The sequence below is a fragment of the Scophthalmus maximus genome, chromosome 2, assembly GCF_022379125.1.
Source record: "Scophthalmus maximus strain ysfricsl-2021 chromosome 2, ASM2237912v1, whole genome shotgun sequence".
NCBI lineage: Eukaryota > Metazoa > Chordata > Actinopteri > Pleuronectiformes > Scophthalmidae > Scophthalmus > Scophthalmus maximus.
In genome coordinates this window covers 2,272,318-2,298,108 of record NC_061516.1, presented here as the reverse complement: position 1 = coordinate 2,298,108, position 25,791 = coordinate 2,272,318, and the positions used below count along the sequence as shown (strand labels likewise).

Sequence of the window (25,791 nt, the reverse complement as noted above, 5' to 3'; positions counted from 1 at the left end):
AACACGCAAGCGAGGATGGGGGCTGCTGGTTTAGACGACCACAACCGCATTATCAGTGAGAGATTTTCCCAATGTGTGTGTGTGTGTGTGTGTTTCCTTTTTCTGTGTTTGAGGGAGTGAAGAGAGTTTTGTGCTTTTTTTAATGAGGGACGATTTTGTGTGCGTTACCCACAGACTGTAATGAAGTCAAGTAGAGAGAGAGAGAGAGAGAGAGAGTGTGTGTGTATGTGTGTGTGTTTGTGTGTGTGTGTGTGTGTGTGTGTTACTATAATTGACTATAATAGAACAATCTGATTGTAATTCCTTCTGAGTGAGACGTTCACACCGCGCTGAAAGAACTGAACTCTCACACTTTAACAACCCATCCTCACAGATGATTTTTCACATGTCGCTGTTGCCGCCCACAAAGGCTAACGTAAATAAATACATGCCGTCATTAAGGACAAAAAAAAAAAGTCGGCGCAGATCCCACAGCATTCCGCAACACTAGTCCCAAAAGGTCTAAGGACTTGTGAGCTGAATCTGAACCAGGTCCTGGAAATGGGGGATGGAGTTTGACAGTTAAAGCTTTGACCCCCCTCCCACCCCTTCTGAGAGTGGACTAGCGTGGTTGACTGGGTCAGCTGAGGGGAGCAGAGATTCTGGCTTGTGGTCTGGTCAGTTTGTCTTTTTGGATTATGTTTGTCTTTATATTAACTATTCTCTATCTCTTGTGCTTTTAGTTTCTTTCTCACTTTTACAAGATCATTTTCTTTCTCTCTTACACAACTTTGCACACACAAACACCAGGGTCCTTCACTTCTTCCTCATGCTTCCCCCCTCTGAACTCAGGATTCTTGACATTTTTCCCTTTATCTCCAGAACCAGCTCATCAGTTCTGGATGCTTAACATCCCAGAGATGTTGGCTACCTGAGCCTGAGGATGAGTTTGTTCTGACTATATAAGGCGTCTGTCTTCTCTCTTCTGGACCTGCTCCTCATTCTTCAATCTGGCCTGCTTAACAGTGGAAATATCTACAGGGGACCTTTTGCTTTGCTTTCCACCACATAGGGTCAGAAATGTTTATCTGCAGAGTCCTTTTTAAATGTGGGTTGTGGATGGGACGAACGGAGCACGTAGGGCTGCTTTACCCCTGAGCCTTGATGTGTGCATGTTGGAGGAATTATAGGTTGTGTGGGAAATGAGGCAAAGTGGAAAGTGTTTTTGCACTTAAACCTCAGTAAGGTATTATTGGCATCCACATTTCAACATCAAAAGATCGAGCGCTTACTTGGAATTATGCATTATTTTAAGTTGATTAAAACTCTGCAAATACCAGCTTAGGGGGACAAAACCAAGCTGCAGCTCTCTGTCTCATGGTTTAAGGCTGCATGAATCAATATATTTTATATCAACAATAAATAAAACGAATATGTGTAATGTGGAAAGTGTTACTCTTGGAGGCAAACCTGCAGAGAATTATCACTTCTCGAAAGGCAAAATAACAACTGTTATTTCTTTCACTGCCCTCTAGTGGCAAAAATTAACACAAGTTTTTTTGTAATGGGCTGATTAAAAAAAAAGTTACTTTTGGCATTTCAAACATTCATCCATTACAAATACACTGATCTGTTTCTATTGAGACAATACAGCATGTCTAACCCCTGGCTGGATATAAACACTGTGGACAGTGGTGTGTTTAAAATTGGGTCTATTTTCTCTATCTGTAGTTGTATAAAAACCCTTTTGGGTGTAACAGTTTGATTAATGGCCCTGCTCTTCGACTAGATTTAGATTAGGCCTGCGAGCCCCGCTTGGAAGTTATTACTTTATAATCGGAACATGTAAGCAAAGGCCATGTGCTTTTCATCACTCCAGGAGTGACAATTGCCTAATGAAAAAAGTAAGATCAAAGATGTACAAGCATCGTGAAATGTTTTAATGTGGACAAGTGTTGGTATGAAGCTGTGTTTTTGTTGTTTGGTTCACAATTTCTCAACAGCTTTTCTTTCTTTATTCCTCTCTTCTTTTTGGTGTGGCTGCAGTCATTTCTTTTGAAGTTACATGAGTCACTTATTCCCTCTTGAGGTGACAGTGTTCGAGCCAAGTTCCCATTGTGTTCATCCTAAATTTCCATTTCAGGATGCAAGCTATTCCAAGCCATAGCTGGTTAAAAATAAACCAAAAAAAAACCCAATATGAGATGTAGAAGAAATAACAGAGAGAGGGGTGGGAGCAGAATAAAGGGAACAGATGTGGAAAGGCTGTTCCATGTTTCATTTAGCTCATCCAGATACCTGCTGAATGTGTCAGACTTTACTAAAAACAACTCAGAAAGTATTGATTTTCTTTCACGCCCTGAGATCAATACTCGGGAGGACACCTGCAGAGTTTTCTGGCCTCTGTTTCACACTTTTTAACCTCAGCTCCAGAAGCCTTGAAGGAGCACTGTGTCTAAAATCTGACTTACACTGAGCAGACCACATTTTTCATGGTACCTATCAGGGGCAGGACAGAGCCAGCTGGCCAGTGTGTAGAATCTAGGACATGTTTCCGCAAGAGAGGCAACGAAGCCTTCTTGTGAGCTGGGAAACCGAATCAATGAATCTGTGAATGGGCGAGAATATACAGAATGGAAGAAGGTGAATAATTTGATGGCTTATTATGGCCATGAACTGAGCTGCCGGAGACAAAGATTAACTGCTACACCTTATCACTAATAATAACTGAGCTCCAGCATGTGCTGAGAAGTTCAAAAGGTAACACTGGTGTTATACAAGCTACTTCATGTCGTGGTATGTTACCAGCAGATTCAGTCTGCTGTTTATTTCATGCACAGTTTTATTTGTCGGTTGAACTTAATTTACCTAACTTTTCTGGCTGAAATAAATCTTGCATTTGTGGTGTACCAGTCATGGAAACATTTTTACATGACTAACATTAACAATGATGTAATTCCAATTTTAGTTGCAATTTCTTTTGGCCACAGCTGGCTTAAGATTATAGTTATATTAATAATGCTCTAGCAGAGGCTAAACTAACGCCTTTGGGTGACATCGTTGTTGCTCACAATCACTTCCTGCTTTCATCACACCTAAGACACACCTTTAGCTGCCAGCAGTTCCTCTCCAATTGGTCTAAACCACTCATCTAAAAGTGAATAGCTAGGGTTCTGGAAATATGGATTTTAATTTGCAAGTTGCTTCACAAGGTTAGCAATGAGCAAAACTGATAAAAAGTAAGATTTTGTAAAAGTAATTATTGGGAATTGCATCATTCATTATTGATGTTCTTGTATAGTTATAGGTGAAGAAAAGTGTTTGAGGGATCATTGGGGCCAACTGCTAATTTTAGATCTCCAATTTGAGATCCCAAACTAATGAATCCCTCTGAAAGGTTCTAAAATAGTTACTTCTTTTGGGATCTTACATATCCACATTATCAATAGACTAAACCTTCAATAGACTTTCTCCCTGTCTTTCAAAAGCAAAATTTCTTCAAGTTTGTGGGCGCCAGTTGGTCGCAGAAATGTTTGTCTTGCATTAACGACTTACTGCCCTCCCCTGGAAAAATACTGTACGCATGTAAGTGGATGGGTTTGTCAGTCAACGCCATTGATTGCATTTAGGAATTTTAAAAAATTCCGCAGAACTTATGGGTAGACCAGGTGGTTCACTTTTCCTCTCCACAAGGTTTGTTTCTGCCAGCCCTCCCCTCCACAGCTGAATGCCAGCCAACTCAGCATCAGCATCTAGAACAGACCTCCCCAGTCGGTGATGATTATGATGGATGCCCTGGACCCGCTCTGCCCCAACACGTTACCTAACACCTACTGCTGGCTATTCATCAGCTTGCAGCCACACTGAAGCTAATCCAGTTAACAGAGCAGACGTGGAGAGAAAAGAGCATGGGTGTACTGAAACTTTTCACCTCATAAAATGCCACTGAAACGTGGCTGCGTTGATTTAATCTCTTTGTGACTCTACAAAGCAACATCTTACATATCACTTATTTCAGAACTAGGAATGTCACTTGGTTATGGAGCCTTAAGTGTGCCACTGGAATAATTTTATTTCAATAATTGTGTCATTATGTTTTAAGCAGCTTTAAAATGCTATTATAAATTGGATAATTTTCTAATGCATTTTTCATGTACAAATTTTTTTACAAAACATCAATGAACTATAGGCTTTTTTGTCCAATTGGGGGCAGCAGAACAAGCAGTAATCACGACAGTGTCTTATATTTGAGTATTGCTAGCTGGGGGCACAACAGTTGCACACATTTCAAGTCATATGGCCTTCTAGATGTTCTCGTCATTGAATTGATATGGAGCAACGTTACATCAATTCAGTGTTTGTTTCAAATGTAAATCTAACATTTACTGTCTTTTTATACATCTTAGTGTCAGGGACATTGTATCGAGTGTTGTTGAGCCTGTAGCTGCATAATCATACTCATGTAAAGACGGTCAGTCTTAAAATACTATATTCGCCATGATTATGACTATTGATGAGATGAAATGGGTCAGGACTCCTGACCTGTTCAAAACCGGCCTGCAGAAACCAATGGGTGATGTTTATATACAGTCTATGCTCCTGACCCATCCATGTCAATGAATCAGGAGATGTACAAAAGGAAGCAGCTTTCATAGAACAGGTTCAGTCTGATATCAAAAGGGGCTGATTTAAATTAACTTTGTTTTATTCTTAATGATTAAAAAAAGACAGATTATGATTATCAGCTAACTGAAGTAGTTGGTGGCCTAATTTCAGAGGTGTGTTCTTGCTCTCTCCTTTACTGACTGAAGTCCAGATCCTCTCAGACTGACCTAACAAATTATCTGCTGCTTCAGCATTTATTGGTAGATACAATTCATAATTGCCACAGGCAGGATAGACTTGACACATTCATATCATTAGGAACTGGAACTGGATATACAAGCTATGATAACCATGATAGTCCCACAGTTTACAGACTCCAAACAGAGTAATCAATATTAGTAAATTATTAATGTACTCTGTGATGTTGAGATATTCCAGCTATGTGTGGAGATGAGGGAATCTCTATTAGTACTTCTTTGAATTGGTGGAGTAGTTTGTCTACAGACAATTACTATATTGTTTGACTGTTTCTCAACTGATGTTTTACAGACTGTGATTTATTAGCACGTTTCACAGTTTTTATGTTATTTATATTATTGCAGTTAAAACAGCCTGTTCTAAGATTACTCCTGGGTTCAGCTTCAGTTGAAGAAAATGTCAACTTAAAAACACACTTATATTTGTAACAATGCAAATAAATACAAAATATGTATTCTTTCTTCTTCTTATTTCATTTTTTGGTGGACTATAACAAACACCATTTTCAAGTCTGACACTGTGGCACTCCCACAGTTCCCATAATAAATAGGAAGTGTAGCAAGGCCATGGGGTCAGTTTCAGAGGTGGATAGTAACGAAGTAGTTGTACTTCGTTACACTACTTAAGTAGTTTTTTTTAGGATCTGTACTTTACTTGAGTTTTTTTTTAATCATGAGTTTTACTTTTACTCTACTACGTTTAAAAGTTAAAAAATATACTTTTATTCCGTTACTTTGACGTTTGCCACCTCGTTACTCGTTACAAATTAAAATAGAAATATAATTAATCATCAAAGGATTATCTGGAATGGGAATGTCCGAGAGGACGAGAAGAACAACGTACGGTACTCTCGCGAAGATTAGAGGTAAGGCCGGGATGGTGGAGATCGACATGGCTACCTCCGCAGTTAACGTTGATGAGGAAGACACGGAAGATGTTACCACTCTGACAGCATCTCCTTTGGTAGAAGACGACAGTCACCCGCCATGGACATACCTGGCAACAATGTTTGGCTACCTTGGGATGGGGGAAAATCCAAAAACATACAGAATGAAGTGCCTCTTGTGCCTACCAAAGTGCCACGAGGTAAAGGCGTTTAAGAAATCTCCATCCAACCTTAAGAAACACATTGAGGTAAGTGAATTAAGTAACGTTAATCTCTGCCAATGTCATTTCATGTGCCAGGAGTATAAATATGTAATTACTGATAAAACATAGTTTTAGCCAACATTATGTGCAAGTTAACGTTGCTAGTAACGTTAGTATCACACGTGGTGGCGTGGACAAGTATGGATAAACCTACGCGACACACACCCACACACACACAGTATTTTATTACACTTTATTCTAGATAATGTCTCGTGCAACTTGTTCTGCAGGGGTGTCGATAAAAAAGGGTTAGCATCTTAACCTACTCGAAGGAGGCAGTTTTCCTCCTGAATGATACATTTTCAATATCAAGTGCTTCACGTTATTATTGAAAAATACACAAACAGATCGTACAAGGAGCTGTAGTGAAATAGCATGCTGTTCAATAAAATAGATTTGTTTTTGTGTAATAATTACCAGATATAGAGCACATCTGCAAAAGTTGGAACCAAAACTGCACTTATGTTAACCACAAAAAAGGGGGGAAAGCAAATGTCCAAGCTCAGTGTGCTGCATGATTGAAAGATAAAATATAGTTAACAGTTGACCAACATTTTTATCAATGTTGGACATGCCCACAATTGGGACACCAGTGTGAAAGTGGTTAGAACAATCCAGACCTGTCATTGTGGTAACTGTTGAATGATGTCTTGAGTATCATTTAAACTAATAATATTATTTATTTTATTCATGTATTTTTCATGTAGAGAGCACATCCACACCATCTGAAAAAATATGAGCAGCTGACTTCAAAGAAAAGAAAGAGGGCTTCGGAAGCTGGGACCTCCACCCTCAAACAGACCACCTTGCTGGATACCCGATCCATGTCTCAGAGTGCAGTTGACAGGGCCATTGTTAAGTATGTTGTCAACGGGCTCCAGCCATTGTCAACTGTTGAAAATGAAGCCTTCAGGGAGCTTCTCGCAGATCTCCTTCCTACTGTTAAGTCATCACACGGGCCACCCTGCGATCAATGATTGAAGATTTAGCAAAGACTATGAAAAACATGGTAACTGAGGAGATGAGTGAAGTGGACCACATCGCCAACACTAAAGACTGCTGGTCAGTTAGGAGAAGGAGCTTCCTTGGTGTGACTGCCCACTTGGTCTACCCTACAGACCTAACTAGACAATCAGCAGCCCTAGCTTGCAGACAACTAAGAGGTTCCCACACCTTTGATGTTTTGTCCGCCGCACTCAATGCCACCCATTCTGAATATGGCATCAGGAACAAAGTTGTGAGGAAAACAACCGATAATGGCTCCAACTTCCTAAAGGCTTTCCAAGTTTTTAGTGGGGACAAGAACAACAATGTAGCAGAAGAGGCAGAGAAAGAGGATGAGGAAGGGAACGAGATGGAGGAGGTAGTGGAATTTGTTGACGTGACTTCGATCTTAGATGAGAATGATGGCTTTGAGTTCAAGCTTCCAAAACATCAATGATGTGCTTGTCTTCTCCTCAACTTAGTGTCTACAGTTGATGCTGAAAAAGCAACAGCCAGCGATGGATACAAAAAACTGTAACGCTCAACATTCAGCAAGTGTCATGGGCTGTGGAATAAGTGTGGAAGATCCTGCCAAGCAGCTGAAGCTGTGGAAGATGCCTGCTCCCTCCAGCTGCTTCGACAAAATGCCACCAGGTGGAACTCGCTGTTTATGGCTGTGGAAAGGCTACTCAAGATTCTGAGAGATAAGGGAGAGCCAGCTTTGAGAGAGATCTGTGCAGAATTGAAGGTTCCAATGTAAATTGGAATTATGTATTTTTTATTTCTTTATTTATTTTTGCCTGCCATGGCTTCTGTGAATGTCCCTGACTTGTGTCATATTTAAATGAGACTCGTTTAAAAACCACTTAACCCCTTTAGAAATGATCCCCGAGGTGAAAGTACTATGCTCCAACCTACCTACTACTGCATTCTAGTGGTGGTAAAAATATTCGATCGCTCAAGTAAACTTAACCATTATAAGGAGCCGTAGACAACCTCAGAACTGGTTCATACACAATGTACTGTAAAACCTTGCTTTGTATGTTTTCTAGGTTACTGATTATTGGGTACAATATTCATGCATAATGTAAAACAGTGGTTTGTTTTCTCCCTAACAGATTCCATCCAGTTGAGCACACTTTTCTCAAAGAGTACTACACCACCATGAGCCCTGTCGCCCAGTCCATCAACATCCTCCAAGGAGAAGCGGAAGTCCAGATGGGATGGCTTCATCTGACGATTTCCCTGCTGAGCAGCAAACTGGAAAAAATAAAGATTGCACTGAAGCACTGCAAGCCATTGGTTGAAGCCATTCAAGTGGGCATCCAGAACTGTTTTGGCGAGATGTTACGAGACCCTGAATTGATTGCTGCAGCGATTCTCATCCCAAAGTTCAGAACGGCCTGGATCAAAGATAATGCTACACTGAGAATCAGTAAGACAACATGAAGATCTTTAAAATGAAGGAAATTTAGCAAATATACATTAAATTACAAATTTAATGTACACTTACCAATTTATGTTATTTTATTATTAATTTCATACATCAGTCTAATTCTGAATTAGGTTGATAGTATTTCAGCTGTAATTAGGGTACTGTAAATTGAGTTTTTGAAGTTCAGGGCCTGAAAATATCTTAAGATGTCTGGAATTGTCAGAGTCAAGACATTAAATTTGTGTTTCTCTCCTTGTTTATTCCCTGAATTTGGCAGATACAGAAATTTTGAAAGTAGCCAATCTGCAAGCTCACACTTCCTCGCATTGCGAGCTTGTAGATCTGCTATTTTCACAATTTGTCTTAACTTTTTTTCTATTATTTTATTTATTTTTTGCTAGTTTTGGCCTTTTGTTTCTGATTGTTTGTCAATGTAATATTATTTTTTCCTTTAGAGTTATGGAAAATGTCATAAATGTAATTAAATTTGTCCTATAAAAATGTGCACATACCCTGGCTGTACTAATGCTAGTTTCACCCTCCCTTTGTTTCAGGGTTGGACTACATCAGGGAGCAGTTGGAGGATCCTTCCATTTCAGCAGATGTCGGATCCGGCTCATCTGATGAGGGAGATTTCTTCCATGTCCTGAAAAGTTCCCACGAAACACCAAGCGCCACCAAGCAGCTTGATTCGTACCTGACCTACTCAACAGACACATCAAGATACTGAAGACGTTTCCTGTGGTTCTCAAGTTGTCTGTCAAACTCAACACACCTCTGCCTGCTTCTGCAGCCTGTGAAAGACTGTTCAGCATAGCAGGTCTCATCTTCAGCCCAAAAAGAGCTTGGCTAGCTGCGAACACTTTTGAAAATCAACTTCTGCTGAGGATGAACCGCAAGTTCAACTTCTCAATCACCACTTGAACCAGAACCATAGAGTTTGTGTTTGGTGTTAGTATGCCTCAGCCCATGAGGATTCCCCCATCATAGTTTAAAAGTGGAAAAGTGGTCCTTAAGGGAAATTTTGCAATACAGTTTGTGCAAGACATTGTTCAGAAAAGTGATGTGCAACCAGTCTGCAGTGATGGTGCTGTGTGTAGTGAGAATGTATTTTTTTAAGTTGTATTCTTAACCAGACACAAGGCACCTTATTTAGTTGTGTTCTCTGAGGCAGAGAGGAGGCACTTTTTTGTGTTCTTAGGCAGACAGACGCTTTATTTATAGTTATGTCCTCAGGCAGACACGAGACACTTGATTCACTCACTCCAAATGTTTGCTCAGGTGTTTTTTTGTTTTTGTTTTGTCATACCACATCTATTTCATTCACCTGAAAGAGAACAAGGGGAGAACCATTTTTGGTTGTTTTGCTTCTTTTTATTCATACTATAAAAATACTTTGTACTTTACTTGTACTTTTGATACTTGAGTATATTTTTTTCACAAGATACTTTTGATACTTAAGTACATTTAATGTGAGCTACTTTAAGACTTTTACTCAAGTGATTTTCTTATGGGTGACTTTAACCAAAGTCATTTTCAGTTATGGCATTTGTAATTTTACTTAGTTATTTTTTTTCAAGTACTTTATACACCTCTGCTCAGTTTGCACTTGGCGACAACAAATTTTTTGTCTGCATGCTGAAAAACTTGAAAACTTTTCTAGATCTCAAAGGTCACTGAGTGTCTTTTTTCCAATGATTTCTAAGTAGATTCATGGGTGTTTGTTTGCAATGGACATCAGAGATAATGATGTCCTCAAAGTGTAAGTCCCACTGAAACTGAGTTTTGAATGGCTAAGATTTGACTGCGTTACAGCGGTGGCTGGTGATAAAAAAAATTGTGGGGGGGGGGCAAAGAAACAGAAAACAGCACTACAAAGCTCAGCAACAAAACAGCACTAGATTTTTTTAAGAAGAGCGGGACAATACAATACCATACAAAATTAAAGTTACACACATAAGAAGATAGTGACTCTCCTGAGTTTTTTTTCACTAAATCATCCCACTCACTATCAAAATATATGATTACTTGAACATACATTTTGCTCTCCTTTCCTTTTGGCCATAAAGTTGTTGTTGTGCCTGGAGTTGCACCAGTTTGGAGACACCGGGAAGTGGTTGTACGACAGTACCGAGTCCATGCCCGGCTGTGCCCAGGCAGAGAGGCTTGACACACCATGCAGCGCCGGATAATAGGGTGACACTAAGCGGGCAGTTACTTTGCCGTCGTTTACGCTGATATACGAGAATCATCTCCATGTTTGAGCCGTTGCCTTCGTGTGGTCACGAGCTGAACTTAGAGCTGATTGTGTTAAACTCCAGCTTGTTTACATCCAAGGCCATTTCCTTACGGCAGGACCCCTGACACTGTCGCGAGATTACCACTGGATAAAATAACATTTATCCAATTCTGATTGGCCAGGGACGCAGAGAGCTGCGCCCAGAGGAGAATCTTGAAGAAACCTATTAGAGACCAGCTGCAGGTCAAATGCTTGCCTGAAGTTGAAGGATGAACATACTGTTACGGCCGGCTCGAAAAGCCACAACACAAATAGAGAAATCAGCAGGGGAAACAGCCGGATGGTAAATAAAGAGAACATTTATTGGAAGTATAAACAATAAATGATAATGGTGGCCGGCATCATGGAGAAAGAATGAGTGGAGAATCAGCAGCTGCTTTTATAGACTCCGCCCACAGATTCACAAAGGTGGCTGGAATCAGCCATCAGAGCTGCACCTAGAACAGAAAGACACAGAACATACACACAGAGAGAGAGAGAACCCTCTCCCTTAAGATGATATGGCTGTCATCCTAAGTGGAAAGTTGCAGGGGCATTATACATGCCAAATGCCATGACAGTATACTGTAGGAAATTGTCTGGGGTCACAAATGCAGAGATTTCAGAAGCACGGGCTGTTAAGGGCTCATGCCAATATCCCATGAGCAAGTCTAACGTGGTGACAAAGCGAGCAGCTCCAACTCTGTCAATACAGTCCTCCACACGAGGAAGAGGGAAGGAATCTGATTTTTGTTACAGCATTTATTTTTCAAAAATCATTACAAAAGCATGGTGTTCCATCCGACTTTGGAACCAACAAACATGGAGAGCTCCATGAACTGGAACTAGGAATAGCAAAGCCATGCTTTTGTAAATATTGCCTTCTGCATCTGAGCCCTTTTTGTGGGATTAACACGATAAGCCTGCTGCTTAATAGGACGAAAATCACCAACATCAATGTCATGTTTTAAGACAGTCGTTTGGGTGGGTGCATCTGAAAATAGAGCCCTGTGACTTTCAATCAACCCTATGACGTCACTCTTATGGGATTCAGACAGATGAGACAGATTTTTCTCCAAATTGCTTAACACCTGTGAGTATTGCAATCGTGCACACAGAACAGGAGAATCTTGCATGACCAAGTCATCTTCCAGGGGCAAGTAGGAGGGAAGCACTGAGGCTAAAGCTACAGGCAACACCTTAGGTGAAGTTGATGAAGCTGCGTCACTAGGCCTGGCAACATAAGCCTTCAGCATGTTCACATGGCATACACGTGTCTTACGTCTTACGACTTTTACTATACTTTTTCACATTTACCTGTATCCTGTAGTTGCCACAGTGTGGCCACTGTTCAGCAGAAGTTACATAGTTTAACTTGAGAGAAATGTAACTTTTACCAACATATTTTATGTTGTTTTAGACTGGGTAGGAATTTTCAAATTCTACACGTAGTAACTATCTATATTTTTCTGTCACGATTATAATTCTATGACCACGACTATAATTCTATGACCATGACATCTCTCTTCTATCGTCTATCAGTGTTTCTGTTCTTCAGTATGACTCGTGTACTGAAATTATTGACCAGGGAGCATGTAGATGAGCAGCCTGTACTGATCAATCCTGTGTGGACACAAGTGCAACATGAGGGACACTGTGTGTGTGCGTTCATGCGTGCGTGCGTGTCCGTGCATGTGTGTGTGTGTGTGTGTGTGTGTGTGTAGGTTAGTAACCAAACAACATCTGAGGACAACCCTGGGGCATCACACACAACACACACACGCACACACAACCCTGCACAAACAGCGTTAATGAGTGTGTTTCCACTCAACACTGATTCCCCCCCCCCACAGTGTTTCCACAGGGTGCTTTTCCATATACATGCACACACACCTGAAATAGACAGGTAGAAGTAAAAGACAAGGTATACACTAGCAAAAAAAATACAGTTATATCAATTTTTATTTTGCCACTCCCTGCCTAGCCCAAAGCCGAATCGCTGACACTAACATCTACCTTTTTCAAATTGGGGACACAGCTTTTGTCCCCTAATGACTGATTTTCGGTCTAAAATGTATCCCCAAAGGTAGCCAATGACACACAAACACACACACACACACACACACACACACACACACACACAGAGTGCTTTGTCTGGAGATATTTGGCCTTTTTCCTGCAGGTGGTTCATTCTCATGTGGGACAGTTTCTCTATCCGTTATCCAAGTAGCTTACGTTCTGCATTAGTTTTCTTTTAAAGTTTTTTTGACTCAGTGACTCAGTTTCAGACTGTGGTGAGGACTAAACCAGGGATTCAAGTTCTCCGTGTCTACAACGGAAATCTGTCAACTAGAATTTCGCATCCATTGTAAGACTTCTATGGTCAAAGTAATCTTACGGAGTGTCAAACTGAACAAACAGAAAAACTGTCTTGAAAGTTCAGCACCGCTCAGGAGAAAGCGAATACCGTAATGACTCTAATAAGGTATCGCTGGGGCAGTAAAACTGCGTGTTTATTCATTACAACCAACAGATATCAATTTCTAATGGAGGAAGTACCAGCGTAATTAAGGTATTTTACAGATCGTTGCATTGTGGGTTATATTTACCATTTTATGTTACTAGGCTAGCAAGTGCTTTGAAGTCCGTCTGTAGTCGAGAACGGCTATTTGTGTGCTCCTGTGCGGCGTAGTGCTCCCTCACCTTGTACATGTGCTCGGGTACACAAGCGTGAATAACAAGCTGATCCTGCGGAGTGATCCCTGTGCTGTAGTTTTTATTGCCGAAGTAACCTGCAGTAATTGAGCCTAGTAAAGACCAGCTGAGGACTGAAGACCTGCAGGACTCAGTCCTCAGAGCTCTGAAGCTGCTGCTGCTCAAAGATCTGCTCGCCTGTCTATTCTAAGTTCCTTCCTTCAGTGAAGGTCCACTCAGTACACTGATCCCTGAACTGGAGAATCAGCTGTCGTTATTGACAATGTCTTTTATGTAGTTCAGAAGAGAACAGAAGCCTCTCTGCTTCCCTTATATATAAAATATGTATATGAATATTAACTTAATTTCTTTGAAGAACACAAAACATATATGTTAGTGGAAATTGGACTGGTTGGCCACCCATGGTCTATAGCAAGTTTTTTTTTTAGTTTTTTTTTTTTTACAGTTAATCAGCCTTTAATTATGTTTGTTTGGTCCAGTTTATCTTGGAGGAACATGTCTTTACTTTAGAAATCCACCAGGGAGAAGAAATCCAGACTCTAGATTACTCAGGGGCAGACGTAAAGGTAGATGGGGAAAAACCTTTTTTTTGCTTTAATTCCTGGGACTAAACTGAATCAGCATTTCTGTTAGTTCAGTTCACTGTGACAAATCTTTCTACTGCTTGTCCTATTGGTTTCTACTTTAACTTGCTGTGCACCTGGACGCTCTGACAAACTGTTGCACTGTCTGTCCACTTGGATCTAAAATTTGGACAATAAGTAATATAAGTGCAGTTCCATGACAACTGAGCAAACAACATCTGCTGGTGAAGATTGTGTGAGAGGGTCAAAAGCTCCAGCGTGAATAAACTTTGAGTTGAGGATGTTTCTCATACATTTTTCCCTTGGTATCTGTATGGCTGTAAGGATGGCGTTGTTGGTCTGTGAGTTGGTCAGTCAACAACTTTGGGCCAAACTGAAAATATTTGTTTTAAAATTAATAATGCATTTAAATTTAATAAAATATTGCCAACATGAGTGTTAGTTAGCTACTAAGATGGTGAATATGGCAAGCATATCTACTTAGCTCCATCAGATTAGCACTGACATTGTGAGCATGTTAGCATGCTAATATTAGCTTTCACCTCAAAGCACCGCCGTGGCTGGGATCAGCTTCTCAGAGCTGCTAGCATGCCTGAAGACCATAGACTGTAAATGCAGATGAACTACGAGATAGCTAAAAGTGAAGCCAAAACATCTGGATCGCCCCTGGTGGCTGGCTGTAGTGGAGGTCAAAAACCCAGGAGGATATGGGCTTAATAGATTGATGAAGGGGGGGCAGAGTAAATGGAACATAGACAGCATTAGTTTCCATGGAATATAATACATTTTCCCAACCATAACTAACAAAACTTGCTGTATGTTATGTTTTACGTGGACATTGGTAATAGTACAATTTGTCTAAGCAATATAGTTGATCAGTTATGGCTATCAAAAGTAATACAATTGCATCAAACATTAAACATATTAATATTAAATAATAATTTGAATTAACATCAAAGTTCCTTGGGGCACCACCCTTAAAAGTAAGGGAAATGATAGCCAATCAACTGATTCAGTCTTACTAACTATCAATTTGGAATTCTGAATGATAATTTAATTAATAATTACCACCAGAATCACCACCTTGGTAGTTAGCAGAGGTTGGCAATACTCACACTTATGCAATATTAAATAGACTAAACTGCATATTTAATATCATTTATTTAAAAGATAAGCTGAAACAACAATATCTAATCCAACAAACGAAATATATACAAGTCTGAGAGAGTGTGTGTGTGTGTGTGTGTGTGTGTGTGTGTACACACAGACTAGGTGGCCATAAAGGTCAAAGGTCTGAGAAGTACTACAATCAAGATGGTGGTAAACAAAGAAACTACAAAATGGCGGCATCAGAGGTGTCGGCTCGGCCACATGCTATGCTTCTTTGATGAGGCCATTTGTTGCAGGTATTGCGTTATGCCATGCTGTATGCCCAAGTTACATTAACAAGTCCGAGGAAAAGAAGAAGAAGAATCCTTTTGAGATGCGGTTTGTGTGTCTAGAAATATGCAGCAGTCGTGCTGTGTGGTTTCAGTGTGCTTTTGTGTCCTCCACAGAGTTAGAGCTCAACACTAACTCAGCTTGGTGGCTCCTGAGCTTGACTCAGTTGACAAGACCGTGAGTCTGCCACTGATGTAAAAACCAGACTTTCCAGCCTTGGTTGGTCGTTTGGCAGGCTCTCGCATCGCTGCCTTTGGGAAGTCGTAGCAGTCTGCTTCTGGCTGGCCTGCATGAAGTTCAGGATCTTCGGAGAGCAGAGGCTTTTGCTCCCCTGAGGGAGGTAGGAGAAGGAGATGTTATCTCCTTGAAGTAAGAGGCAGGAAGACAAAAAGAGGGAGAAAACAGGGTGTGCTGGGGTTTTATATACTGTTGACCCCCTGGGGTCTGGGGCACGCGGTGACCAATTATGGCATAAATAGTGTTCAATAGCATTTTATCAAAATTAAATCCAGTATTGAAAATTCATATGGAATCCAAACCATTATTAAATCTTAACAGGTTTAGCAAGAAGTACAGATGAATAACTAAAAGATCTGTCACAAAAGCGAAACCCCTTTTTACAGCTTTGACACAATTTTGAGTGGTGTCCAAATGAAGCTCACAGCCTATAGGTACAACCTGAAAATAAAATGTAGCATGAATACAAAATGTTTTAAAATGTGTCTGGCACACTCAAATGACAGCAGTCTATTTACTATTAGTTTGATAAGTTTGAATTATAGATAAAATAGGGTTTGTTCAGTTTCTTCACCCTCAAGTGAATTTTTGCTGAAGACAAACCCCAGCTTGATATTATATTCTGCTGCAGGTGATTCATTTTAGAGACAGTCATGCTCATGCAAGCTAAAAGTTAGAAGAGTGTTACCTAAATGTTTTTTTCAGTGCTTTTTGTTTAAAGTACAAAAGCAAAAATAAAAGGTTTTATAAAAGATTTGATAGCATCAGGTCTTAAAATACTGGTGATTTTTATTCATCCCCGAAACAGTTGAAACTTACCAAAGGTTTGAGATAATCACTAACTTTGCCTAACGATACACTTTTAAAATTCTGCATGTCGTTTTTGCTTTATTTTGTGTTTATATATGTATACATTGTAAAGAACTACAGCAGTACCGACATCTCTCAGTAGTACACCCCCAGTAAATCCTCTTCCCTCTTTTTTCTCTGCACTGCTACGTTATCCTCTGAAAACAACTTTCACTCAACTATCTTCCAGGCAAACTAAGGCAGGAATCGGTGTGACAGCTCCTCTGGGCCATTACCCAACAAAATTCAGAGTTCAGCAAGAGGTCACTGGCAACAATGCAGCAAAATCCTAATGTAAATATATATGTATTACCTTGCAAACTGATAGATGCCTTCCAGATGGCAACATCTACTGCAAGGCTATTTTTGCTGAGTTATGGAAATTGTTATGACTGTGGAGACGGCCATAAATCTGGACAGTAATTGAGATCAGGACAAACATCTTTCAGGCGAGACAAATGAACGAGGAACTGAGGGCCTTCCAAGCAGGCATGAAGCAAAAAAGCCAAAGTCCTATGGGAGGCCGGTGATAGGAAGGAGGGCATAAAACTCATCTCATCTCATCTCATCATCAACCGCTTATCCGGGGTCGGGTCGCGGGGGCAGCAGCTTCAGTGGGGGGCCCCAAACTTCCCTTTCCCGGGCCACATTAACCAGCTCTGACTGGGGGATCCTCTGATATTTATAATTTGTGGACTCTGGAATCTGAAAGGAATATATGAGTTTTTTGGCAAATGATGCTAATCAGCGACATATATTTTAAAAAGGTTCAAGCCAGTTTGGCATTGAAAGCACAAAGGTCTCAAAGGTTTAAAAAAAATAATGGATATTGCAAGTTCACGAGGATTTTCCTCACAATGTCTTGCTCTTCTCTGTGCCTGAAAGGTGATACTTGTTCATCATTTTGGATGAGAGGGATGATTAGTCAGCAGTGTGACTGTAGGCTCATCTGCATAACGCTAATCAGGAAGCTAAGAGGCAAAAGCAAATGGATGATAATGGTTCAGCCGGGTGCCTGTTATCATGCACCATTTATCCTCTGTGGGGGTGGAGAGGCAATCAATTATCATCACTCAAAATCTGAGAAGACAAAAGTTCATGGTTAAGATGTTGTTTACTCTGTCTGGTCGAGCAGAGCTGGAGCCTTTTGTTGTCAATATAGAAGCCATATGTGTCAAATGATGTCTTGGGACAGCCAAAAGTTTTAATGACTGAACATTGCATTTTTGTGTCACACTTGCGTTGCAGGTTGTGGCAGTGTGTCTCCCTTGCCTTTCCCAGCATGCACTGGACAAACGTTGGGTTGGAAAATCGAGTAAATCTGTCGCAACCATCACAAGAGAGGCAAATATCTATCATCCAGCACCAGTCTAACTTTCCACAAATGCATTCCTCTCTCCCAATAGTTACATGGATTAACATTCACACAGCTATAAAGTCATTTCTAGATTTATTTGCACACCTAAAGCAGCTGGAAAATCTCAGTAAGAACTATTATCTAAATTGAAAAGGCTCTTAAAGATGAGGGTCACCCTGTTTCTCTGCTATTATGATTTCCATCTGTTTTTCGCTCTGCGCCGTTAAAATGCAAAACTGCCAAAGTGGAGTCACAGTGGGGAAAATGGGATTTATATCTATGTTCAAACACATTCACTTTCTCTTGTCATCTTTCAGCCGCTCAGGAAATTGTATTTTTGTTGGGGATTGTGAGCATCAGCTCTGACCCCTGCATGCATCCTATTCCTCTGCATTCAGACCCTCCCAGTCTGCTGGCTGTGTTGAAAATGTTCGCTGGGCCAGAATGTCTCTCAAGTTCAAGTCAGTAGATTGATGCAAACATTTGAAGGCTTAAAGGACATGATTTCTTTCAACTGCTGTCTTTGTGGCGATTGCATAGGAACACTGCGGTTCGAGCTGGAAGCGTTCAGCTCTGTCGCTCTCGCTCTCAGATTTATTCCTGTTGTCCCTGCTCTGTGCTGACGCTGTGCAGACACACGTCTGTGTTTCCTCAAACATTTGCTGGATGAAGAGAAGCCATTAAACTTAGCTCTCCTCGCAAACAGCCCTGTATTCAGGCTGAAAAGAAGGCATTTATCTCCTTGACTGAATATTTTTCTGCATAATACCTTCAGCAGGGCCGACTTTTGCTGTATTGTGCTGCAGAGTGGTCGGAGCTTTAAGCTGTTTGGCTACAGGAAAAAAAGACAAAAACAGCTGTTTTTTGTCTTATGAGTTTCTTAGTGAGTTTAAACATTTTTAAAGGTTTCTTTTGACAACATTGATGTCCAAGTACTGTGAGCTGATGTCTGGTTCAGGTACGCCTGATGGCCTGGTCAGGTTTTTATTTCCTTCATCCATGTTCCAGACTTGTTTACTGAGCGGCTCCAGGCGGACAGGCCCCAGGGCAAAGTCCGCTGACACACTGTGAAGAATGAGCAGAATTGTGCACACTCTTTTTTTCTGACTCGGTGTGTTTGTGTGTGTGTGTGTGTGTGTGTGTGTGTGTGTGTGTTTGTGAGAGAGACAGAGCGAGTGTATGCGTGTGTGTATGTGAGAGAGAGAGAGAGAGCAAGTTTGTGTTTCTGATTCATGTGTGTGCATGCCTGCTTGCATTTGATACAGTACCTCAGGCATATAGTTGTGTTACATAATGCATGAATGTGTTATTTGTGTTTATGCATTTGATACAGTATTTTGTGGTTTGAATAACATGTTAACACATTTCATATATGTACTGTGTGTGTATGTACATTATGTGTAGTATGTGTGGATGCATGTATGCTGATGTAGTGTGTGTCCATATTTGGTACATGCAATCATGTTGCACATTTCACGCAGTATCTGTGGATGATTGTTTTCATATCTCTCTGGTCTGTGTGCTTCATATCCTGTTGCATAGGATACAGTATTTTTCTTATTTAAATGACAACTTTATGTATGTGGTGTGGATGTGAGTGTGTGCGTAGGTGTGCTTAAATATTCATAAAGCACTTCAAGAGTAGGTAAATCTCAAAGAGTGTACCTTTTTTACCATGTAGATAAGACTCGGTTGTAATAAACTGAAGTAATATTACTGTATAAATAACAAGGCTGAACTTCCAAAGCCTTGCCAGCAATAATGTAAAAAAAAAAGGATTATTCAGTTTATTAGCTGTTATGACAGTCTAAAAATTACATACCATGTTGTAAAAGGTTATATATATATATATATATATATATATATATATATGTGATATTCACTGCCACGAGATGTCGCACTAGCATCCCCGACCAAAACAACGATCATCTTGATGCCACCTACACATTCACATTGGAGGAGGATGTAGAAGGGTGTGGTTCCTCTGTTATGACCTCAGCAGCCGTCATGTCAGCTGGTAAGGTAGATGGTCCTGCTGCACCTGACAAATATAACACCCCTGAAAAGATTGATTGACAGTAGATTATTATTATTTTTAAATATTACTAGGTATGTTGTATGCATCGCCCAGGCGTATTTAAGGCGTGTATAACTACACAACAAAGGCATTTTATCCAAATAAGCAAATTATCTGCAATGTCCAAATATACAAAATACAATACAGTCTGAAACTGTTGGTGGTGGAATCTGGACATTCAATATGTTATAGTAAAATTATAATACACATTTAGAGTGATTTCTAACCCGCTTTTGTCTGAAAAAACACGTTTATGTTGCTGAAAAGCGCTGCTAGATTGTATACAAGCAATGCGAGCTAGCCTCAAATGATGCTTCCAATCCTACTCAGGTTAGCTATCAAGCAAAAGCAAGAAATCAAGCTTGTTCTACTGAAAAAGGTTTCAGCTAAAATTAATTGGGAGGGACACATATGCACTACGTGGAACCAGGCTGGCTATACAATCAAAGGACAGAAGCTCAGATTACAACACACCCAGAAGCGGTTTGACTTCACTCTGTTCAGGACACCATTACCTTTACATAGAAAATAGGATAGGATAAGAATGAGCTCTTTCATTGGTTTACTGCTTGCACATGCGTGTTACCATGTCTCCTGGAATTCAAAAGATGGCGGGCAGTGTCATAACATCTCACATATTTTTTTATTTTATTTTACACTTTAAAAGCATTTAAATGCTGCATTTCATTTGGTTACGGTTAGGGTTAGAGTTGAGGTTAGGGTAAGGGTTAATTGTATTTGTACACTTAATTTCACATAAAATGACAACTTCTTTCAAACATATCAAAATGAACAATATATTGTTTGCTTTTTTAAAGCAAACACAACAATTTAAAAAGTCACTACATCTAAAGCTCTTCATTCTCTTCTCTGCCACATTTTAATATCTGCCAATGTCAGAGGAAAGGGAAAACTCCGAAGCAGAAGGTGTTGATAATGCACCTATTACGCTGGTTGCCAACCGCCTTTAAAAACGATGAAGAAGAGTGTACAATCTATCATGATTGCGATCTCTTAGCTGGTTTTTGCCCAAGAACACGGCCTCAACCATAGCTCAAGAATAGTGCTGAAAGAAAGGTCACAGGGTAAAAAGTCATCTTCTGTAGATCATGACTATCAATGGCAATCTGGCCAGATATACACATATATATTTTATGGAGCAAACAAACCAACTGACACTCAAAGCATTAGCCTGAACTGACATTGTTGAAACAGCCTAAGCTGTAAAAAAAAATGTTTATAGACTAGGCCATTAGTGCGTTTCAGTCTCCGACCTCAGGTCCTTCTGAAATAGGTTGTGCTAAAGCTTGATGACACATTGTAGTGTCTATGGCTAGTTGTGTTTGTAATGAAGTTGAAACAGAAAAACTTTATTGGCGTTTCAATTTCCTCAAAGATAACCCTGTCCAAGTTCTTTACAATTGGCCAAAGGAATGAATTTGTGTGTCAAGACAGCAGCATTAGTCATTTGAGTTGACTGGGACATATGCAGTTGTTGCTTCTTAGCAACAACTTTTTTTATCCATGACCTTGATCATCCCATAACCAAGTAATTTTCCTTTGTTAAGGGTCAGGTTTACAGGACAAAGGCAGTTAAGTGCAGTGAAGGATATTTAATAGGCTAACAGATGGTTCAGTTGGGAGGTTGGCAGGTGAACAGTTACTTCAAAAATACTCGGAGAAACTAGGGAGAGGAACAGAACAGACAAAAAGATAAAAAGGACTGGGGGGCACAGGGACTAAATACCCAAGGGAAGCAGGGATAATTGGACACAGGTGAAACATGTTAGGGTGGGGCAAACAAAAATAGAAAGGAAGGCAAGGCCAGTTTATTTGTACAGCACATTTCAACAACAAGGCAATTCAAAGTGCTTTACATAAAACATTAAAAGCATTGGGAAGATACACATAAAATCACAATGAAATACAATAACTAAAAGAGAAAATAAAAACATCTTAAAGTAGAATCAGACAGGTGATAAAAGTTACAGTTCAGTAAAATAAATGCAAAGATAGTTTATTTAATGAAAGGCAGCGGCAAACAGAAAAGTCTTCAGACTTGATTTAAAAGAACTGAGAGCAGCTGTCCTGCAGTTTTCTGGGAGTTTGTTCCAGATCTGTGGAGCATAGAAACTGAACCCTGACTCTCCATGTTTAGTTCTGACTCTGGGGACAGAGAGCAGACCTGTCCCAGACGACCAGAGACGTCTGGATGGTTCATAGCAAAGCATCAGAAATGTATTTTGGCCCTAAACTGTTCAGTCCTTTGTAAACCAACAGTAGTATTATGAAGTCAATTCTTTCACAAACAGGAAGCCCGTCTAAAGATCTGAGGACTGGATCTACTTTTTGAGTCTTAGTGAGGACTCCAACAGCAGCGTTCTGAATTAACTGCAGCTGTCTGATTGACTTTTAAGGAAGACCTGTAAGGACACTGTTACAGTAGTCGAGTGTGCTGAAGATGAATGCATGGACAAGTTTTTCTAAATCCTGCTGAGACATAAGTCTTTTAATACATGATATATTCCTAAGTGATAGTAGGCTGACTAAGTAATCATTTTAATATGGCTGTTGAAGTTCAGGTCTGAGTCCATTAATACAGCCAGATTTCTGGCTTGATTTGTGGTTTTTAACTTTGCCGTTTGAAGCTGGGTGCTAACTTTAGATCTTTCTTCCTTGGCTCCGAAAACAATTATTTCAGTTTTTTCTTTGTTTATTTGAAGCAAATGCTGATGCATCCAGTCGTTGATTTTCCTCAATGCATTTACTTAGTGCTTGTATTGGACCATATACCCCAGGGGATATTGTTGTATAAATTTGTGTGTCGTATTTTGTTGTTTTCCATGAGCATGTAGATGTTGAACAGAAGAGGCCCTAGAATGGAGCCTTGGAGAACTCCACATGTAATGTTTGCCCGCTCACGTGTTGTTGCCTATAGAAACAAAGTAGTCCCTGTCTTTCAAATAGGATTCAGTTTAATACTGTGCCAGACAGTCCCATCCAGTTTTGAAGCCGGTTTAGTAATATGTTGTGATCAACAGTGTCGATTGCAGCACTGAGATCCAAGTCTGTTGGAAGTATAACATCCAACAGAAACACAGATATCTGGAAAAGAAAAGTTTTTTTCTTAAATTCTCCTACATGGCCAGATTGTGAGAAAAATTATTGAATACATTTTCTTTCCAAAAATTCAAAAACGTAATCGTCCTCAAATATTAATTATATAAAAATCGTTTTTGGCTTTCATGTACCTTTGAACTCAATTGTACACGTACACGTACACACACACACACACACACACACACCATGCATCGCTCTCTGAAAAAGAAATTGAAGAAAAAGCTTTTCAATTATGTCAGCACTGATCTGACCACAGGGGCTGGAACTATGTTCTTTTTTAGATGCTCGTTATTGTGCAGCATCTGCGGCACAACCTAGTTCTATGCCCTCACCACTTTTTTACTAAGGAATTACTATAGATGTTTTTATCCTATGTGGTCAGTGTCTGTAGGTGTCGAAGCGCACAGAACAGAGTGATAATGTGAGTGGTACAGACAAGTTGGGACCAGCGCAGCCCTGAAACACATTAAAATGGACTTCAGGAGTCTGAAAGCCTGAGGGATTTCATGTGTGTGTGTGTTTGTGTGTTACAGGAGTGCTGTGAGTACAAACACCTGAAGTTGTACAAGAATTTGTGGAAAATAATTTTTGCTTCACATTCTAAATCTGACACAAAGCCTAATTTGAACTCAGTTTAAACTGATAATCCAAAGATATTCATGGTCCCCACAAGATGATTCCTCCTGACTTTGGTCATCCTGACTTTTGCTTTTGCTCCACCAACAGTTCAAATATCTTTTTTTTAATCCACTAAATGATCAGGGCTTACCAACCTGTCGAAGTCGATCAGCCTGTCGATCAACGTGGCGTTCAACGATGATCCCAAGTTTTTCCATTGAAGGTAATGTGTTGATCAAAATACAATTTTAGAGGTATTTTATTATTATTGGTCATATATATATATATGTATATAGGCAAACCCCCCCCCCCTCTCTCAGTCACAACGTTAGACTGACTGGAGGCTCTATTGTCTGATTGGCTCTCTGAGCTGTTGTGAGAGTGATGGAAGACTCTGGGGGGGGGGGGGTTACCCACGGGGATGACCAGCCACCATCTGCTGGTAAGGTAACACCACCAGCGGGGCCAAGTGTCCAGCTGGGAGGACACTGGAGATGAGCAAGAGCGATCACGGACAGAGACAGAAAGCCATTAGACTTCATCAATAAAAGCCTGAGCTCCTCCTGCAATGTGATTTACAGAAAATTTAAAATGGAATAACTGCTCGGGTTTATTATGAATTGTTTGTTGGAATTAGCAGCCTGATTACAGTACACAAGCTAAGGTTAAAAGAGAATATATGGATGATTGGAGTTGGATTCGTGAAGAAGATTGGGTGTCAACTGTTGGAAGCTGACATAGATGAACAGTTATGTTGATTTTTAGAATTCATTAAATGTTGTGATCTTTAAACACTACTCCGTATTTCTCCAAATACATGCCTACGTTAAAAAAAAGAGTAAAATTTTTCACGGTTAATATTTGCCTTTTTTGTGTCTACAACTTATTGGAGTGTGAGAAGCCAGTAATTACTGCAGATTAAAAGGCTAAAAGGTCTATTCTGCAGCTACTATAAATCAGTATTGTATAAACCAAACTTCTAAATAGAAATTAAGGAAAAACCTCCGGTACTCATTATCCCCTGGAGATGATGAATGTGCACCATGGTGTAAAAGCCAACACAGATCGCATATGGTTGTGGGACACTTCAGGCAATGATGGGGCAAATGTGGCCCAAATATCCCAAGTCCAATCTGGGCCTTTCCGGGCCTGGATGCGGTGCTCTTTGAAAGATTCGGGCGAGTTTTGGTTTATTTGGTTGGTTCTTAGCTGACTCAAGGCATTGCTATGGGTTGCTTGTGGCCCAGATCTGACAAAAAGGACCAGACAGTGTCATCTTTCCACGTGGTATGTGGGTTGAATGAAAGTGTTGCGAGTGGGCCAGATCTGGGCCACAGCAATTGTGCTCTGTGGCAAGAGAAATTAGTGTACACAAATGCTGTCTGTGTTGCTAAACAATGACCTAAACATACTTTAGAGTTGGTACAATTATCCACTGTATTTTCCTATTCTGATGCTGTTGGCACAAAATCCGTTTTTTCCAATTTTTAATTAGAGTCTTAGGTGTATCTCAGTTGTGGGTTTAATGTAATACTTGTTGGTATCCACTGGTTCAAGTTGCAGTTATCTTTGTCAAAATTATATATTCCCTTCTATAGCAACATACTGGTGTATTTTATAAGTGGTCTTTACCAAAAAAAATGCCAATCCCAACAAAAATCGGTAAACCCCTAAAATCCCTACCCTAAACTTGAGTTCTGCTACCTGCCTCGAACACAGTGAATCCTGACAAAGGTCTAAGGTTTCGTTTGTGTCTGGATGATTGGGGTCTCTGGTCAGATTCCAGTGTCAAATTTGGGAGCACCATGTTCATTGTGTAAAGCAGGGTCAGGTTTTGAAATCCCGGGTACGAGCCTGTCTGGTCTCAGTTTTAGCATGGGAGGAATGTTTGCCTCAAGTTTCCATGTGCTCCAAACTGTTCTTACAACCTTCAAAGACTGTTCCAGAAGTGTTTAAGTTGTGTTCCTATAACATTCCAGAAGGTCCCCATACATGACCGTCATTTGTGATTATGTAAATCTTGTTAGGGAACTAATAGAAACTGAAAGACCTCAGCTGAAGATAAATGAAGTAGAATTATTCATCTGTAATGAGTGATTCTATGAA

The 25,791-nt window shown here is 40.1% G+C and overlaps 1 protein-coding gene and 1 long non-coding RNA gene across 4 annotated transcripts in view; both read left to right on the top strand.

The window, feature by feature from the left end:
* Positions 1–25,791, top strand: part of pde5ab (phosphodiesterase 5A, cGMP-specific, b) — a 100,561-nt gene that overhangs the window by 183 nt on the left and 74,587 nt on the right. The gene's annotated exons all lie outside the window — the stretch shown is intronic.
* Positions 3–14,950, top strand: LOC118300847. Of its 3 annotated transcripts, none has more exons than XR_007030188.1 (4): positions 3–5,976; positions 6,699–7,354; positions 7,458–8,410; positions 8,965–14,950. It is a non-coding gene; the product is annotated as an uncharacterized LOC118300847 (long non-coding RNA). The 3 variants fall into 3 exon arrangements; XR_007030187.1 differs by having other exon boundaries at positions 8–7,354; positions 7,458–7,629; positions 8,094–8,410; XR_007030186.1 differs by having other exon boundaries at positions 3–7,354.